A 19835-nucleotide genomic window follows, 5' to 3' on the forward strand; every position below is an offset into this window, starting at 1 on the left:
TTAGCTTGAAAGGCTTGTTTATCAGTAAGTAATTTCTACTTCAGACCAACTTAAAAAACAACTTAAATATCGGAAATGAAATGTTTGAACTCTGCCATTCAGCGTACGAATATATTCTTTGTTATTGTTCTACAATACTTATACTGACGAATTTTTTCTTGATTTATGATAATTGCATAAACTTGTTATGAATCAGATAGAACACTTTATTCAACATCAAAATCTCTGTGTATACAGCAAGAGAAACATAATGAAACAGCATCCACATAAAATTGTTATAATAAAATACAGTAAATATTTGTGAAATAGAACATTTCAGTAGCTACTTATTATCATTTTGTTATGGATACAAATGTCGAAACATTTGGAAAACCACAAGGGAAGATTAAATATTATATATTTGTATCTTTAGACTACGCCTACTACACCATCTTTCAAAACAATCTTCTGTCAGCCAACATAATTAAACAGCTTATATGTCACTCATTTATGAAGTACATTTTGAATGCAAATTCCAACTTCTTTTTCTAAACCGACAAATACACATTTTACCAGCTGTTTGAACACCGAAGTAATTATGCAGACATCAGACATCCAATAAGGGAACCGAGTGTAAGGAATCCAGACCAAACTGATTCAAAGATTTTTCTACATGTATACACCCCTTACAGTCTGGTATAACATCAAACAGAAGTGTTCATCTCTTAACAATGAAGATTACACTATTGTCCTGATCTTGACTTTCGCTGTTATTGCTAGCAGTCACAAAAGAATTTAAGGACAACCAAGTTCGAATCAAAATGGTCCAACACCAAGAAGCAGATATGCGGTAATGATGATCCTGCGTTCTATCCGAAATGTCATCTGTGGTGTGTCTGTGTTTGTTTATAAGAATCTCAATATAATCTCTTGATGGAGATTGATTTTTGTTTAAATTAAATCGAATATGTTAAAATCAAACACATGTCTATATGCACATAAAGCTTTCTATATGACATATAGTTTTGAATTACCCCACTCTGTTCCTCTCTAGATATTACGTACTGTGTTTTCTAACTTCCTATTAGTGTTCTTTTTTAAAGTTGTTCATATTTTTAAAAATGGTTCGTTATTTACCCATGTTAGGACTGAGTGTGATTCAATGTGTGTTGTATCAGAGTATGGATATGGAAATACAACGTTTGCATCTTTCTTTTGCAACATTGTAGAAAATAATAGAATTACACTTCATAATTTTTGGTTAAGAATGTGTCAGAAAAGTGATAATGAATTTAAACTATTCACTTTTAGTAGTTCGTGAAAATATCCGAAAATTTTCCATTATGTAGTTACTAGGAGTTATTATGCGCGTTTGAGAACTTGAAATGAAATAATATTTTGTCTATATTGATGGAACGACAGCACAGATTTAACTTTCATTAATAACATTTAATGTCCCTGGAAAATCACCTAGTTTGACTATATTAGTTTGTTTTAATTAGGCCCGGCATGGTCAAGCGTGTTAAGGCGCGCGACTCGTAATCTGAGCGTCACGGGTTTGTATCCCGGTCGCGCCAAACATGCTCGCCCTCCCAGCCGTAGGGGCGTTATAATGTGACAGTCAATCCCACTATTCGTTGGTAAAAGAGTAGCCCATGAGTTGGCGGTGTGTGGTGATGACTAGCTGCCTTCCCTCTAGTTTTACGCTGCTAAATTAGGGACGGCTAGCACAGATAGCCCTCGAGTAACTTTGTGCGAAATTCCAAAACAAACAAAACAATTGTTTCAATTAAAATCTATGTAATGGCCTACCGGTGTCCTGTTCATCGCGGTGGATCTAGCCTGAGTCAATGAACTAACTGCCAATCCACTGCAAGTCACTTTGACAATGATAAATTTAAGCCTGAATATACTACTGCTCAATTATGGCCGAAAGGTGAACATGTAACATCGATATCGGATGTCTCAGAAGTATTAAACGGTCTAGATACATAGCTCATTGATCAAATGGCAGTCTTCTGAGATATTAATATGATAACACAGCAGAATATGAAAGCGGATAACATTCCATTATAACCAGACACAGTCCAATGATTGTTTTAATAAAATACAAGGATAACTGATTCAAGTAAACCTGTTTTAGCAGCCGGTTCAGACTGTGTCGATGACGACCTGAAACACCAAATCTTTGGTTGTCTGCCTGAAGAAGGAAGTTTTGCAGCATCTTCACGAACTTTATACGGGGGTATAGGTTCCTAATATACCAGTACTAATTTTGAGAGTATTAGTTAAACGACAATGTTACACAGCACAAAAAATAATTTGAATTATTTTTCAGAAGGAAATAATTGAAAACTTTTGTTGTTATCGCAGTTGTTCACACAATTTGTTTTCCTAATTGCTTAATTACAAAGTTAAATTTGATTTTATGTGGATTTGTGATTTACGAACACCTTTTTCTCTGTTAGACACAAAAAAAAAAGATGAAACTTTTTGTTGAAAGGTTTACGAATGAAACAGGATTCTTGAGCTTTAGCGCTGAAGGAAGAGATCCCATAAATAGAAGTGGAACTCATAACTTCTACAAAATACGGTGTTTAGGAAAATGGTCACATTTAATTACACAACAACTGGTATATAGAAATGACGTTTCAAATTACAGTAGAAGTGTAGCATACGCATGAGGAATGATTGTTGGTAATATATTAGGGTCAAAGACGATTAGGGTTGTTTGGTGATTTTAAGCTGGAGTATTTATTACTAATTTGTAGACAAACGACAATATAGTTAGTAGTTATAAGTTTAAATAGCAAAATAAGGAAAGGATTCCATTGAATGAAAGGTGGAATCCGTCCTTTGCTGAGACATATGTCATTGTTTAAAGTTAAATTTGTCAGTCATGTAGCTGCCATTGAAATACATATTAAATCCAAGCAGTATAGTTACAGTGTCTAAAATATCTTACTTGTGGTCGCCACTAATGGATTTAATTAGAATATATTAAACGTTAATGTAATAAATGTATTAATGCATATATTTAATAAAAAAGAAGTAATAAATTTCATCAGTAAACTGTGGATCTATGGTCCATGATGAATGATTACTATAATGGCTTTTTAAATACAATTGTTTTTTATTGTTCGAATTAAAATGTGAAATTTTTGTCCCAAAAACCTCAGTTATTGTCAGTAATGCAGTATGTAGTCATTAAATATGTGCTTACAAATAAATTTATACAAATATGCAAATTTACTTGAGGAATAATGCAATGTGTACTTGATTTCTTACAATAAGTGTTTCACAAAATTAACAGCAAACTGTATTTAGATTGTTTTGTTTTAGGAAATATGTCGTCCTCAGAGTGGCTTATGGAAACTTTTGTAAAAGTGTTATATACAAATGCAACGTAAGAAGTAAGTTTGGTGATAAAAGGATATGGTTATGAATACCTAAGTCATAGTTACGATCATTTATCTTACGTTTTTTTTTTACTATATACCTTGCACATGCAGGAAATCAGTCCACGTGTGACCAGAGGCCTGAAATAGTAAGTATAATTCCTTTTCAACTTTACTATTACACAGTGTATTTAACAGTTTCTTTCGTTTTCACTGTGTTTTCATCCTCTACTTTCTCCTATTCTGTACAAATTCTGTGTGACTACTTATGTCATTCGCGCTCTCGTTCTACCACCGTTCACAACCGCATTATACAACTGGGCCGCCATCTGTTAGGAAGTTTACTAAAGTAGACGTCTCTGACTTGTTGGCGGTAAATTTGATAAAATAAAGACAGCACTTAATTCACTTATTTAGAAAAGTAATGTATATATTAGGAAGTAGTTAAACGTGTGTAGAACAAATTCTTTATACTATAGATCATCAGAGGCATATCTTAGACTCTGTACAGTTCTCTACATCTTTTGAAATTTACACTTAGACCTATTTATTTGCTTTAGAATTTCAGTTCACAAGTCGTGCTATTTTTCTCTCTCACTGTCGCCAAACTGAGAACAGTTTCGTTACGTTTCGTCAAGTTACCACGATTATTCTTTACTTTTAAAATTTTCTGCTCCTTCTTTCGTAATTTCGTCGAATTCCAATTACAGTCTATTTTTTGTCCACAAGCAGGTTAAATTACTTTAGAAGTCTCTTTGAGAAAATACACTATTCGTTTAATTTCTTTCAACATCGTTAATATCGCTCTAATATATATCAACAGTTAGGCCTTGTCTGTCCGAATGCCTTTTCTACAGTATTCTACTTAGCTTAACGGCCGGACATGGTCAGGTGGTTGAGGTACTCAACACGAATCCGAGGGTCGCGGGTTCGGATCCTTCTTACACCAAAAAGCTCGCCCTTTCAGCCGTAGTTGCGTTGTAATGTGTCAGTGAATACCACTATTCGCTGGTAAAATAGTAGCTCAAGAATTTGTGATGACTGGCTGTCTTCCCTCTTGTCTTACTCATCTAAATTAGAGACGGTAAGCGCAGATAGCCCTGGTGTAGCTTTGCGCGAAATTCGAAACAACAATACAAACATAACTTCGCAAGTTCTCTGTCTTTATCCGTCTGCTATTTACCCGTCTAATATTATTTATATATTTATAACTCAATCGTCAGCCCTCAACATTTCCTCGACATCTATAAATTTCACGTGACTTAACATAATCTCCACAACCTGCGACCCTTACCGAGTTACTTAATTAAACTTGTCATATCATTTTCTATAAATTAAATACGTTTAACTGTCTTGTTATGATCAAACTATACAATCATAAAATATTTAATCACAATGTAATGATATCTACATTAAACAGACTTTTATATTATAACATACCCTATAAAAATAACATTTCATTTGCTGATCTTTATAAAAGCATACAAGTATTACTTTTTTAATAATAATTACATCCAAATAAGAAAGTGAGGAGATATGTGGTTCATATTAAATACAGATAACACTAAATAATGGTTTTAATGTCAAATGTTCCCTGGTGATACCGCGGTATGTCTTCGGGGGTACAATGCCAAAATCAGTGGTTATGTTTTCCTTGAAGCAACAGCAGATAGCCCCATCTAGCTTTGCTATAAGAAAACTAATATATTTGCATTCAAGCTTTTATTTTTAAAACAATGAATGAAGGTGTGTTAAAATAAATATATATTCCACGTTTTTTTAGATACTCTTAATTTATTATTTATATTTGATGCATTGTTAGCAAACGTAGACCCTTATATGAGTGAGAAAATACACTTTGTTCTTTTTACAAGAATAAGAGTTTATATTTAAGTTATTGTAGCTCATGTGTAGAGTATATTACATTCATGGAAGGACAGTTATGTATGCTTTGAACAGTAATAAACTTTGTAAATATAAATATGTATTACGTTTGTGATAAATTGAAAATAAATGAGATATTATTAGGGTATCTATTCGTTAAAAGATCATAAGCAAATAACCATCACATCTGAACAAATAAAAATGAAACTGCATAAATTGTTATATTCTAATAACGTAAAAAGATATAAGAATTTAAATATTTATGAAGTTATTAATTCACTGTTCGTTGTATTTATTTTATTTTATTTACAACAAACAACCTAGAGAATGGTACACCTAAAAAAGCAGATAAAGTGGTGATGGCTGTTGGTCTTTATTTTGAGAATGTGACGAAACATTGATTTATATATACATGTTTTGAAAAAGTTATTCCTCCATACTATTGACCTATTTCATCATGCTCTTTGAGCATTTTTGTGATTTGTAGAAGACATTAAATTAAACAGATACTAAAATCAAATTCTCGAAAAAAGAATTCCTTATGATATCTATCTAAAGAATTTGTTTGCAGGAAAGCTATGAATGAAAAGCTACACTTTACACGAAATATGTATTATTTTATCATGAGCATACTGTTTTTTATTTTGTTGTTTCTCCTTTTTTACAGACCAGAGACAGTATGGTTTGTTTGTTTGTTTTTTTTAATTTCGTACAAAGCTACTCGAGGGTTGTGTGTGCTAGCCGTCTCTAATTTAGCAGTGCAAGTCTAGATGGAAAGCAACCAGTCATCACCACCCACCGCCAACTCTTGGGATACTCTTTTACCAACGAAAAGTGGGATTGACCGTACATAATAAAGCCCCAACGGCTTACACGGCGAGCATGTTTGGCGCGACGAGGATGCGAATCCGCGACCCTCAGATTACGAGGTCGCACGCCTTAACACGCTTGGCCATGCCGGGCCAGATAGTATGGAAGCTGTGATACAAGCTGTGGCAAGTAGATTTGTTTCTTGATTTACTTATGATATTTCTCACAGATAACATTCTTTTATATTTGTAATTTTATTTGGATAAATAAATGTTCCCAAACTCGTAAGATGCAGAATAAATTTATCCTACCGAATCACGTACATTGATATTGGAAGGACGTCTAAAAGTTAAATCCTTGCAAAAATACTTCATAAAATAATGGTTGAAAAAATTTGCCTCCCAACTTTATTTTTCTTATACATGGCAATTTCAAAGTCTACTACTACCAGATCGCATTTCTGAATGTCAATGTGTTGTAACCCATTTTAAATAAAGCTATTTGTTAAATTATTTATTGTTAATTGATAGGTATATTATTTTATGACATCTGTGTACAAATTGGAAGAAATCATTTTTTTCACTTTTTAACCTTAATGCTAACATGTGATTTTGGCTTTTTTTTAAAATAAATTCTTCAAAATTCGCTTTAAAAGTATATTTAAAAAAAAAAGAATCTCTTAACATTAAAGATCGAAAATTGTTACACGTCTCGATGTTACAATGTTTTTTCTTCCTTCTAAACAGTATTCTGACATTTATAAAAAGAAAAGAGGAGACTTTGAGTACCATGAAAGTAAATATCATTTTATCATGGATTCTGTTTAAACTATTTATAAAACATATTGATTACTTATTAGATACTTGGAGAACTTCATTTAATGTCTTTAAGACCATGAGAAACAAATATATATTTGAATAGCCTAAATCAGACAGTTATTTTCATAAAAGATCATTTCTAGTTTATATTAACTTTAATAATTAGTACTTTCATTCATCTTGTGCAGTTTTGTTTGAAATATATTTCTTATGTAGATGTTTATGAAAACCTAAATAGTTTTTATGCAATAAAAAACTCGCTCATGAATGTCTCGTTATTAATGTTCTGTTTCTCCTTCTAGAATTAATCGTGCATTGGAACGCTTATCAATTTAAAAATGATCCTGTGTTCCCAACTGGTTAGTTCAATCTAATTCTGTTGAAAGCATTAGATGAAATTGTGTAAAATGTTTAATTTACAATTTTTGAGGATTTAAGTTATAATGTACTTTTTACTTATAAGTTTCATCATTAGATGAAGTTACTCCTATAATTAGTAGATATTTTGATGAAACGAAAATATATTGGATTTGAGCATTTAAATGTTTTAAAGTGCAGTAATCTAATTACGCATTAACAGCGAGTATAATGAATGTACAATGCTTATAATTGAACAAGTTGTAATGAGTTTTCTGGTGAGACTACATTCACTTTACTAACTTACAACTCTAAATACTGGTGTTAGATTCCCCGCATTAGATAAAACAGATAGTCCAATGTAGCATTTCTCTTGAAACAATGTAATCATAAAATTATCTCAAGAGAAAAGTAAAAATTTTCAGTTGCGGTATTTAACAGGTTCTTGATTTAGAATAGCTTCTGTTTTCTTAAATATAATCATAGATGTTTAAAACTGGAAATAACCCTTCAGTTTAAAGTAGAAAATTGTGTGTTTCGATTATACAGCCAAATATTTTATTTTGCTCGTTGAAACATGTTTTAAGTTTACTCGTGAAAAATTATTTATCGAACTGAAACAATGTTTAATATTTTTACTGAAACTATGTTGTATAAAATAAATTGTTTATGGTATTTATTTTTGAAAAAACAAGGTCGACGACTTTTTGTTTTATATTTTTAACCTCTCAGCTACTGATCGATTCTTCTCATGAAATAAAAGATTCATTTCGTTGTTTTACTTTTTCCAAGTTTATCGTCGTTTGTGACAAATGCTATTTATAATTACATTATTGTTTTTGATTATCACTATTTTAAGTCAGGAATTTCATTTATTTCAGAATCGCAGTCAACAATAAAAAACTCTCATCTTATTGAAAGACGAAGCAAACGTGAAGACCAAACTTATTCGCACGCTTGTCTTATATTAATTACTATCATTTTATGCAGAATATCGAAAAGTATAAAAATTATGAGTAAAATATTTTTCACTTGCTTTCTGTGTTGTCAGACAGTTTATAAAATTCATTATATTATAGCATTTCTTCAGCGTTAATTTAAACCTTTAAGTTACTTGTTGTAACAAGATTCAGAAACGATGATCACTTCTCAGCGAACTTCCGGACCATGTAGACTATCTTTTTTTTTCCTCGAATCATTACGAATTTTTAAATTAAATGCTTGTTTGTTTTGGATTTCGCGCAAAGCTACATAAGTCGCTGCCTTTCCCTTTGCTGAATTGGAGACGGCAGCGACTTATCATCATCCATCGCCAACTGTTGGGATATTGTTTTACCAACGAACAGTGAGACTAATCGTCACATTATAACACCCCCACGGGTGAAAGAGCGAGCTTGTTTCGTGTGATGTGTACTCAAACTTGCGAACCTCAGATTACGAGTCGTGTGCCTTAATAACCTGGCCTTAAAATAATTGCATAAAGTATGTAATTTATGGGTTTCAGTTTAGGTTATAACAATGTGTGACCACACAGACGAATGTTTCAAAGAGCTTCAGAGACCACATTTACCATGTTATTGTTTGTCAGAGATCAATAAATAGATCATTTATTGTTGATCAAATATATATATATACACATATATGTACATTTTCTTGCTGAAATCATATCTTTTTATTCAAATTACATGAAGTTGTAAATTAATATATAAATTCAAATATAGATTCGAACTCTCTGTGTATACATCTTGTAATTTTTAGCACTTTGGATTAGCATTATATTTACTGCCGTTTAACTATTTAAATATGTTTGATTGGTTTGGTTTGTATTTCGCGCAAAACCACACGAGGGCTATCTGCGCAAGCCGTCCCCAATTTTGCAGTTTAAAAGTAGGGGAACGTAGCTAGTCTTCACCATTTGTTGAGTTACTCTTTTACCAACGAATAGTGGGATTGACCCCACGGAGTCGAGCGCCCTAAACTGAAAAATTGTTTCAATTTTATGGTTCCAGCTTATTTCCTAGAAACTGCAATTCATACTAAATTAATAATTGTTTGAAAATACTTTTAAAATGAAGTTGCATGTATATCCCTTTTATTAGCATACTTAAATTGAATTACAAGAATAATTACCTAAGCCGATTACATGTCGAACGCTTTAACCCATCTGATCATGCCGAGCAGATATGTTTTAACTACCTAACATGTGATTTTTTTTTGTATTTAGGTCAAATCAATCCTCAGCTAATCAAAGAAGAAAATTTATGTGCTCAAGATTTCTTTCGATACAACTGAAGATCGAATAATATTTGACTGTTATAATGCTTGTAATTATTTAGAAATATAAAAGTGAATTAAATTTTGTTCAAATCCCCGATATTTATGCGTTTTAAGGTTTCACGTGTCTGAAAGTTTCAGTTATTTTCGTAGGAAGATCATACATGAATGAAGTAAGGTTTGAGGCATTTAGAAAGAAAATTATTATTCCCCGCTGTTTGTACACGCAAATTCTTTATGCTATCAAATACAGAGTATCAACAGCTGTAATTCGGCAATATCTCACTGAAGATTCTGAGAATGTCTACAGTTATGCCTACTTTAATTCTACTTTAAGGATTTGTTATGCAGCCAGTTTAATAGGCTTGAAATTTTAAAGTGACCTAGTTGGCATGGTATACAATAAATAGTGACACATTATAAATATTTTAATCATGACAATATATAAAACAGTTTTATAAAATAGTGTAAATCATTCCCTTTTATTTGAGTTTTATGAAAATCAGGAATCATTTATTCTGCCATTTTTAATGCAAATGATTGGTCATTCAACTTACATTGTTTAATGAATTTTTACTAGATGTATATAAAAAACTCTTGAGATTTCACTTCAATGTAGAATATATTCACAATGAACAGCAGGAGCAGCATGGAACTGATGTTGTATGTTTATCTTCGCAGTAGTAATAAATTCCTGGTGTAACTTTAACCAGTCACCTGAAAGAGTTTTTCAGGTCATCTTTATAGCCCAAAGTTACTTTTCATGTCACTTGGTTTTGCTATGAATGGGATATATCTCATCTGAGTGTGGCATACTGTATTACCTTGAAGTTTGTTCTTAGCCATTTGTATATTGACGGTGTTCAGAAGGAGCTGCGAACATGTGATTCAGTCATGGAAGTGATACTCTATGCTGTAAGAGAATCAGAGTCGACAGATAGCGGTAGTGTACTTATACTGTTGGAAATAACTTGTCTAGTTGTCTAAGTGTATTACAAAACTCAGTAGTTCAAAAAATTAGTAAAAGATGAGAATTTTGATTTTACAACATCAATTACTAACTCTGTGTTGTACAACAGATAAAAGGCCCAGTTTGTGAAAATAAACTGATCGCGTATGAAAATTAAACTACGTAATCAACATTTTTTTTATTGAACACACTTTATTATCGTCTTACTTTGCAATAAAGAGTTACAATGATTATGGGTTTTAAAGTAGCATTATTCTTAATATAAAATCTAGTAAACATTCATTCACTGGTTTCAGAGTAAAAGAATGACGAAAATTTTAATATAGCACTAAAAAAGAGTCTTTATGTACTTTTATTTGTTTTAAACGTAGACAGAGAAAGGTGAAGTAGTGTCGATATTCTAAATTTCTACCAATTATTTACGAATGTCAGAATTTGATTGGAGAAAAACAACTACAAAATATTTTATTAGAAACAGATATTTGTATTGAATACAATCTGGTGAGGCTAAACAGTTAATAGACCAAATATTTTATATGTGCTGGAAACTGATTGTTTGTTTGTTTGAAGCTGAGCCTAAAGTTACACAATAGGATATTTGTCCTCTCTCCACCACGGATACTTAAATATGGCTTTCAGTGTTATCATTCCGTGGGCATACCTCGTGCCACTGAGGGGCAGAAAAGTGATTATCAGAGCATCTTCTGATAAGTTACCAATAAGATAATTTATGCTATTTATAAATATATAATATTTGATTAATATATTCGACATGGCCAGGTGGATTAAGGCGTTCGACTCGTAATTTGAGGGCCACGGGTTCGAATTCCTATCGCACTTAACCGTGGGGGCGATATAATTTACGGTCAATCCCACCATTCGTTGGTAAAAGAGTAGCCCAAGCGTTGGCGGTGGGTGGTGGTGACTATCCAAGTTCCCTCTTGTCTTACACTGTAAAATTAAAGACGGCTAGCGCAGATAGCCCTCGTGTAGCTTTGCGCGAAATTCAAAGAAACAAACAAACAAAATATTATAACAATTATTATTACATCACTATTATTTATTATCATCATTACTATAGTTCGAATTATTAATTATCATAATTATTATTAAGCATGTTATTTTAATTTATTCACTGTTCTAGTTACATCATTAACTTATTCTGTACATCTTAATCAAAAGTAATAATCAAAACATAACATTACTTATAAATATTCGCAAAAGCTTATATTTTTTTACAATAAGTACATACGTTTGAAGATTGGAGTTAATATCCTCACTCTTGTTGTTGTTTTTTAATTGAGCACAAAGCTACACAATGGGCTGTCTGTACTCTGCCCACCAGGGGTATCGAAACTGGTTTTTAGTGTTGTATGTCCTCAAATACCCTCACTAAAAATCAGTTCTGTTAAACCAAATCACATTTAACGTAACTATGATGAAACGCAATTGATTTTGTTGCTTACTAAAGCAGAAACTTCATCCCACAAAGTGGCACAGCGGAATATTTGTGGGCTTACAACACTAAGAACCGGGGTTCCATAACCATGAGGGGCAGAGTACAGTTGGCTCTTTCTGTAGCTTTATGCTAAAATGCAAATAAATTAACCTAAATTTCATATTATATTTATTCCTTCACATTGAAAATTCACACTTGAACCTTCATTAATTTTTTTTTTTTTTTTTTACTGTCGAGCACGGCTTTGTATGGCTAAGCAGTCAGTAGAATAAGTATTTCGTAACATAAATATTTAATTATACAAGGAAATATTTAACAAAGAATGCACAAAATGAATTTTACTTACTTTTTAGAAACACCATATAAGAAATTTGTAATTCATATTTAAAATCTTACGTACATCAGTCGTTACGTGGAGCTGTTACACTCAACCTTCCTCCCGCAAGATATTATTGGATTACAGCTTTTAGTACGCTCTTTATATTTGTTTATTATTTATTTAATACATATATATGTTTTTGATAATATATTTTTGAAAGTATTGTTAATATTGTAGTTTAAAAATAATAAAATTAACAGACTGTAGGGTGTTTATAATTAATTGTTTGAAAGTGTCTGGAATTAATTGATTAAATGGAACAAGGGACCAGTGACTTGTTGTTTATTACGGTATAGTAATGATTTTTCAACATGCTACCTAAAATGTAAAAACAAGTTTTTTTTATTTGATACTGAAGCTTCTCTAAGAATGGAATATTCAATCTTAATAGAGTTCCAGAGAGTGCACAATAAATCCAATGTGAATTTTATATACTATCAGGATAATGTATTGGGAACTTGTGCGAGATATAGTTGTTACCATTTATAACCAGAACGATAAGAAAGTGTGATTGGAGTTCATGTTTCTCTTTTTATCAGCGTTATGGTTTTCCAACTTCCCTATATTTGGTGTGCATGAATGTACTCTGTTTAATTCGTTTATCTCGAGAATAGAAAAAAAGGCATGTAAAATGTGCGTTTATAAGTTAATAACTTAAAGTTGAAAATACCACTTTTTAGGCTTAAGGTGAATGTCGTGTTTAACCATTAGTTTAGTTTGGTTAGTTTTAAATTTCGCGCTAGCTGTCCCTAATTTAGCAGTGTAAGACTAGAGGGAAGGCAGCTAGTCATCACCACCCACCGCCAAATTTTACCAACGAATAGTGGGATTTTCCGTAAGATTATAATGCCCCTACGGCGGAAAGAGCAAACATGTTTGGTGCGATCGGGATTCGATCCTGCGACGCTCAGACTACAAGTCGAACGCCTTAACACACTTGGCCATGCTAGGCCCAACATCCTAAGAATATCTACAGTTATGCCTTCTTTAATTCCACATTAAGGATTTGTGATGCAGCCAGTTTAATAGGCTTATGTAAAGCATGTTTTATTGTTTATTGTTTTTAAATTCGCGCAAAGCTACTCGAGGGCTATCTGCGCTAGCCGTCCCTAATTTAGCAGTGCAAGACTAGAGGGAAGGCAGCTAGTCATCACCACCCACTATTGAGATTGACCATCACATTATAGTACCCCCACGTCTGAAAAGGCGAGCATGTTTGGTGAGACGAGAATTCGAACACGCGACCCTCAGATTTCGAGTCGAGTGCCTTAACCACCTGGCCATGCCGAGCTATGTTTTATTGTTGTGACTTTAATTATTGTTAAATTATTTTTGTCCAAGAAAAATTCTTTCAAGATTACACAGAAAATACGGAAGACAAGTTTACGTCGGCGTATGTGTCTATGCTCGCAACTATTATATATATTTTCATATATAATCATCATTTTTCTTCCTATAATTTATAGACTTAATCTTTGAAAAATACACTATTATATGGGATATCTGTGTGTTATTTTCCACATAAACAGAGCTTTTCCCAAGGGTTTTTCAACCGTACAATTATATTTTTACTTCATTTTTTTAAAATACATGATGACTAATTGCACCTAATTTCTTCAGGCCCAGTAACAAGTAATGCAAAAAAAAATGAAGAATATTCTAGTAAATACATTCATTTATTCAATGAACTTATTTATATAGGTGAATTTTTAACTCCTCAAATATTTTTATAGGTACACAATTTATGATCATTTGCACACTCAGAAAATCCCTTCATATAAAGCTTTAAGGAAATTTCATGTGACATTTAATGCCAGTTGTGTTTCTGTGTTTGGTATTACGCGTGTTTCCTATATTCTCTTATAAAACCAAATGAGCGTATGGTTATTTTAAACGAGAAATTTGATGTTTAAGCAATTGTTATTGGAAACTATCATACGCACATTTGGATATCTACGAGAGGTTTTCTTAAGCATTATAACCCTGCTATTAATAGAAAATATTAGGTGTACAACATATCTTCTCTGCCACAAGTACCAATAACGTGTCATTTTGTATGTTTTATTTTACACCACTATAATATTAGCATGATGTAGACAAAGACATTTGTGTTTCTTTTTTTATATGTGATTAAAATACATGTAACACATTGTTCAGGGGTATTTTGAAGACAGCGTACCACTAAATGTGTAGACAAATGAAGAAAACAAATAACTCCAGTTAAACTACAGAGACAGAAGCCATACAGTGATTATGCCAGTAAGACAGATACGACAAACAAAAGCAATGGTCAATAGTATAATAGTATCAAGAAAAATTGAGAGGAAGAGGTAGGATAGACATACAAGTTTGCAGACGGACAAAGAGAAAGACTAACAAAGTAGGTGAGCAAAACACTGCAAACAGTTAACTGATAAAATAAAAAAGCTAAAAATTACCAAATAAATTATTTGATAATACAGTAAATCCAGTTTAAGCCGGAAACTGCATAGGGCGGAAACCTGTAGAAGCCGGAAATGTCAAAAGTTTGCAGCATTATCTTAAAATTTCCCTTATAAAATACACTATATATGGTGGAACCTGCATAAAGCAAACGGAAAATTATCTTTCATCTATCTCATCTATCAAAAAGTGGAATTAGAACCTAAGTAAGGCGGAAAAAATATTTAATTAATAATTTCTTTAAATATTACTAAATTCTTTTTTAATTAATAATTTGTTTATATATTGATAGATTCTCGGAAATTTTGTTGCAGTAAGTAGTGGTTAAATATATTCTGTTCTTTTTCTGCCGTCATTATTACAAAGGTCGCTACTCGAAAGAACGATTGACAGTACTTTTGGTCGCATTTGCTGATGGAAAACTATAGAAACCGTGGGTAATAGGTAAAAGTGAAAATTTGCGCTGTCTCAAAAATTTAAGAAAGAATCAACTTCCTGTGGAATGGAAAGCGAAAAATAAAGTGTTAATGACAAGTGCTATATTCGAAGAATTTTTGAACAAATTAAATCAAAGAATGAAACAAGAAAATAGGAACATTCTAATTTTCCTAGATAATGCAACTTGTCACCGAAAAGTTCAACTTTCAAATGTTCGTTTAGTCTTTCTACCTCCATATACAACATCAGTTTTACAGTCCCTAGATAATGGAATTATACAGTGTATAAAAATGAAATACAGGAAATTGATGCTTTAGCATAGTATTGCAAACATGGATGGTTGTAAGAGAACATCTGAAATTACCATAAAAATTGACGTGTTAGATGCAATTGTATTTTTAAGTCATTCAATCAAGTGCGTAAAAGATGAATGCGTAATAAAGTGCTTTCAAACTGTGGATTATTCTTGATAATGGCGGAGATTGTGGAAAAGTTGTTTGTCATGACGGTTCTAGTGAAATCCAAACTGTTTCTGAGAAGATTAATGTAAATGATTCTGTAAACGTGGAAAGTTTTGTGAACGTTGACAAGAATGTTTTAACAGAAACTGATGAAATTTATTTGAAATCTATAATAGAATCGCAAGAGATTCAGAAGATGTAAAGATAGTGAGGAAACTGAAATTCCTACTTTACCACAAGTTTTAAGTTACATTAACGCTATCAGATTGCATGCAAAAATAGAGGGGTAGTTTGTTTTGGAATTTCGCACAAAGTTACTCGAGGGCTGTCTGTGCCAGTCGTCCCAAATTTAGCAGTGTAAGACTAGAGGGAAAGGAGCTAGTCATCACCACCCACCGCCAACTCTTGGGCTACTTTTTTGCCAACGAATAGTGGGATTGACCGTCACATTATAACGCCCCCACAGCTGAAAGGACGAGCATGTTTCGCGCGACCGGGATGCGAACTCGCGACCTTCAGATTACGAGTCGCACGCTTAACACGCTTGGCCTAGAATTAACTTCATGATTAAGCCGTAGAACTGGCGTTCTCTTTAACCACATGAGAAAGTCCTTTAAAAAAACGAAACAATTGAAATTGAACGCTTTATTGAAATAAATTTGATTAAGATTTTGTGAACTTAAGTATATTTTGAATGTATATTTTTGTTCTTATTCTAATAAATACAGCAAAAACAACTTTGTTCACAAACGTATTACTTCCCTTGAGTCAAGAAAGTATGATGTTCCTCTGAAAAATTACGTATAATTAATGAAATGGATGTTCGCTGTCTAAGCCGGAAATTCACTAGGTTGCGTGAAATTCCGTCTTAGACAGGTTTCACTCTACTATGACGAACTAGTTAACAGACTTGGAAACCGGGAAAAATACATAGAGAGTTATCTGTGCTTTGCCCATAACGGGTATGGAAACTAGGATTTTAATGTTATAAGTCCGCAGACATTCTACTGCGCCACTGAAAGAAGGGTATTTCTGGCTTTATAGATTCCTAATTCAATAGACTGTTATCAAAATGATGTTAAACGTGATTTGCTTTGATATAGTTAATTTTCAGTGAGGATATCAACTCCAAACATTAAAATTTGTTGTGTAAAAATATGAGGTATTTATGAATATGCATAACTAAAGTTATATTTTAGTTACTACTTTTGATTAAGATTTACACAATAAGTTAATAATATAACTTCAACAGCGAACGAATTAAAAGGACAAACCTAACAATTATTGTGATAATTAATAATTACCCTTACAGTAAGGATGATAAATAATAATGACGATAATCATAATAATGGTGAGAGTAATAATGATAATTTCCAAAATATTTATCAAAAATTACATATTTATAAATGACATAAATTATTTTACTGGTAACTTATCACAAGATGCTCTAATCTGCAGTTTCTGGCCCCTCAGTGGCACAGCCAAAAGCCTACGGATATTATAAAGCCAGAAACCGTATTTAAATTCCCGTGGTGGAACACAGATATCCTCTTGTGTATCTTTTGGCTTAGCTTCAAACAAACAATCAGTTTCATGCAATACAAAATATCAAACAAACAATCAGTTTCCTGTAATACAAAATATTTGGTCTATTAACTGTTTAGCCCCATCAGGCGGTGTTCAATAGGAAGATCTGTTTCTAATAAAATATTATGTTGTTGTATCAAATTCTGAAACTCGTAAATAAATAGTAGAAATTTAGAATATCGCTACTATATCACCTTTCTCTGTCTACGTTTAAAACAAATGAAAGTATATAAAGATCATTTTAGTGCTATGTTAACATTTTGAAATTCTTTTTCGCTGAAACCAGTGAATCAATGTTTGCTATGTTTTATATTCAGTATTATGCTACTTTAAAACTCATAAACATGTAACTATTTATTGTAAAGTAAGACGATAATAATTGTGCGAGAAAAAAAAAACACGTTGATTACGTAGTTTAATTTTCAGACACGATCAGTTTATTTTCACAAATTCGGCCTTTCATCTCTTCTAACACATAGAGTTAGTAACTGAGGTTGTAATGTACTTAGAGAGCTGGACGATGCAAGCTATCCCCAACAATATAAGTACACTACCGCTATCTGTCGACTCTGGTTCTCTTATAGCGTAGAGTATCAGTTCCGTGACTGAATAACAGGTTCACAGCATCTAATGGACACTGTCCAAAAACAGATAGCTACGAACAAACTTCAAGGTAATCTTGTATGCCACACTCAAAGGAGATATATCCCATCCATTGCAAAATCATGTGACATGGAAACTAACTCTAGACTCTAAAGATGACCTGAAAAAAATTCTTTCAAAGAACTGGTTAAAGATACACTAGTAATGTATTACCACTTTTACGTTACTTATACAACGTTAGTTTCATGTTCCTCTTGCTATTCATTATAATTATATTCTACATTGAAGTGATATGCCGTGAAACCTTTTGGTATACATCTAGCAAGAGTTTATTAAACAGAGTAAATTGAACGACCAATCATTAGTATTTAAAATGGCAGGATAAGTGATTACGGATTTTCATAATAATCAAATAAGAGGAAACGACTTACACTATTTCGTAAAACTCAACATTTAGAATGTGTTTGTAGGCACTGCATACCATGCCAAATATGTCATTTTTTAGGGTTAAAGCCCATTAGACTGGCTGCATCCTAAATCCTTAAAGTGGAATTAAAGAAAGCAAAGCTGTGGACATTCTCAGGATGTTCAGTAAAACTTTACCAAATTGCAGCTGTCGAATACTTTGTATTCGATAGGATAAACAAGTCGTGTATGGAAACAGAGGAGAATATAAATTTTCTTTCTACAAGCCTAAAACCTTACTTCATTCATAAAGGATGTTTCTGAAAAATCCAGACAGGATATAATTTCAATACGTACAAACAATGGATACATTCAACAAGATTTAATTTAGTTTTATACTTTTAAAAGGTTACAAGCATTATAGCAGTCAAATATTATGAGATCTTCAGTTGCATCGAAAGAAAACTTAACCACATAAAAATTCTTGTTTCAATAGCTGAGGATTGGTTTAACCAAATTACACAAAAATCCACATGTTAACCAGTTCAAACACATTTAAAGAGTTAAACTGCAGTAAATATCATGTTAATCCAAAGTGTTGAAAATGACAAGATTTCTACACAGACATTTCGAACCTATATTTGAATTTATATATTAATTTACTATTTTATGTAATATGATAAGTCAGAAGATTGGATAAAAAAAATAAGATTCTAGCAACAAAATGTACATAAACTTAACACAATTGAAAAGATTACTCCATAGATATTGGTTTGTTGTTAATACACATCATTTCGTTTTAAATTTAAATTTATGGGAAAAATAGTTGCTGTAAATTTTCAGAGGACCCTACGGTAGCCACAAATAGACCAATGTGTATCTTTTCTGTTGAAACAAAATTTTATTCTGCACTTGGAGGTTGCCAAAGCCTTCATATATATATCTTAATAAATGTGTGTATATATAAACAAATATGGATAAATTTCAAATTCAACATTATTTTACCACTGTCGTTGTCACCAATAAAAATGCATCAAATATAACAAAACCAACTTGATACCTAACACAATGTACCAAAAACAAAATATATTTTTGTATTTTATTATACATATATTCACTCAGAAAACAAAGAGAAATAGCACTATAACGAATGATCCATAGAGTTGTCAGGGTATTATTTCACTAATTCTTTTATTTTAAATTTATAAATTTAGTTAACATATATTTTCTGACAATCATTGAGTTTCTCATCAAATGCTTTTCTTGGTATTATATTATTATAACCTAAACTAAAACCTAAAAGTAATATATTTTATACATTAATTTTAATACTCGTAACAATTCATAAAAAAACGTAATCTACCCTTGAATAAAGGCAGATACACTTTCTTTCTGAATTTCGCGCAAAGCTACACTAGGGCCACCTGCTCTGGCCGTCCCAAATTTAGAAGTGTAAGACTGAAGGGAAGATAGCTTGTCACCAACATCCACCGCCAACTTTTGTGCTACTCTTTATCAACGAATAATGGATTGGCCATCACATTATAACATCCCCATGGCTGATAGAGCAA

General features: G+C 32.1%; 1 long non-coding RNA gene across 1 annotated transcript in view; it reads left to right on the top strand.

Annotated features, from left to right (window-relative positions):
* The first annotated feature begins 3511 nt into the window (after window positions 1–3511).
* Window positions 3512–19835, top strand: part of LOC143249959 (uncharacterized) — a 114616-nt gene continuing 98292 nt past the window's right edge. The window contains exon 1 of the long non-coding RNA XR_013028057.1: window positions 3512–3526. This is a non-coding gene — a long non-coding RNA (uncharacterized LOC143249959). The remainder of the gene's footprint in view (window positions 3527–19835) is intronic.

This window comes from Tachypleus tridentatus, chromosome 1 (assembly GCF_004210375.1).
Source record: "Tachypleus tridentatus isolate NWPU-2018 chromosome 1, ASM421037v1, whole genome shotgun sequence".
Taxonomy (NCBI): domain Eukaryota; kingdom Metazoa; phylum Arthropoda; class Merostomata; order Xiphosura; family Limulidae; genus Tachypleus; species Tachypleus tridentatus.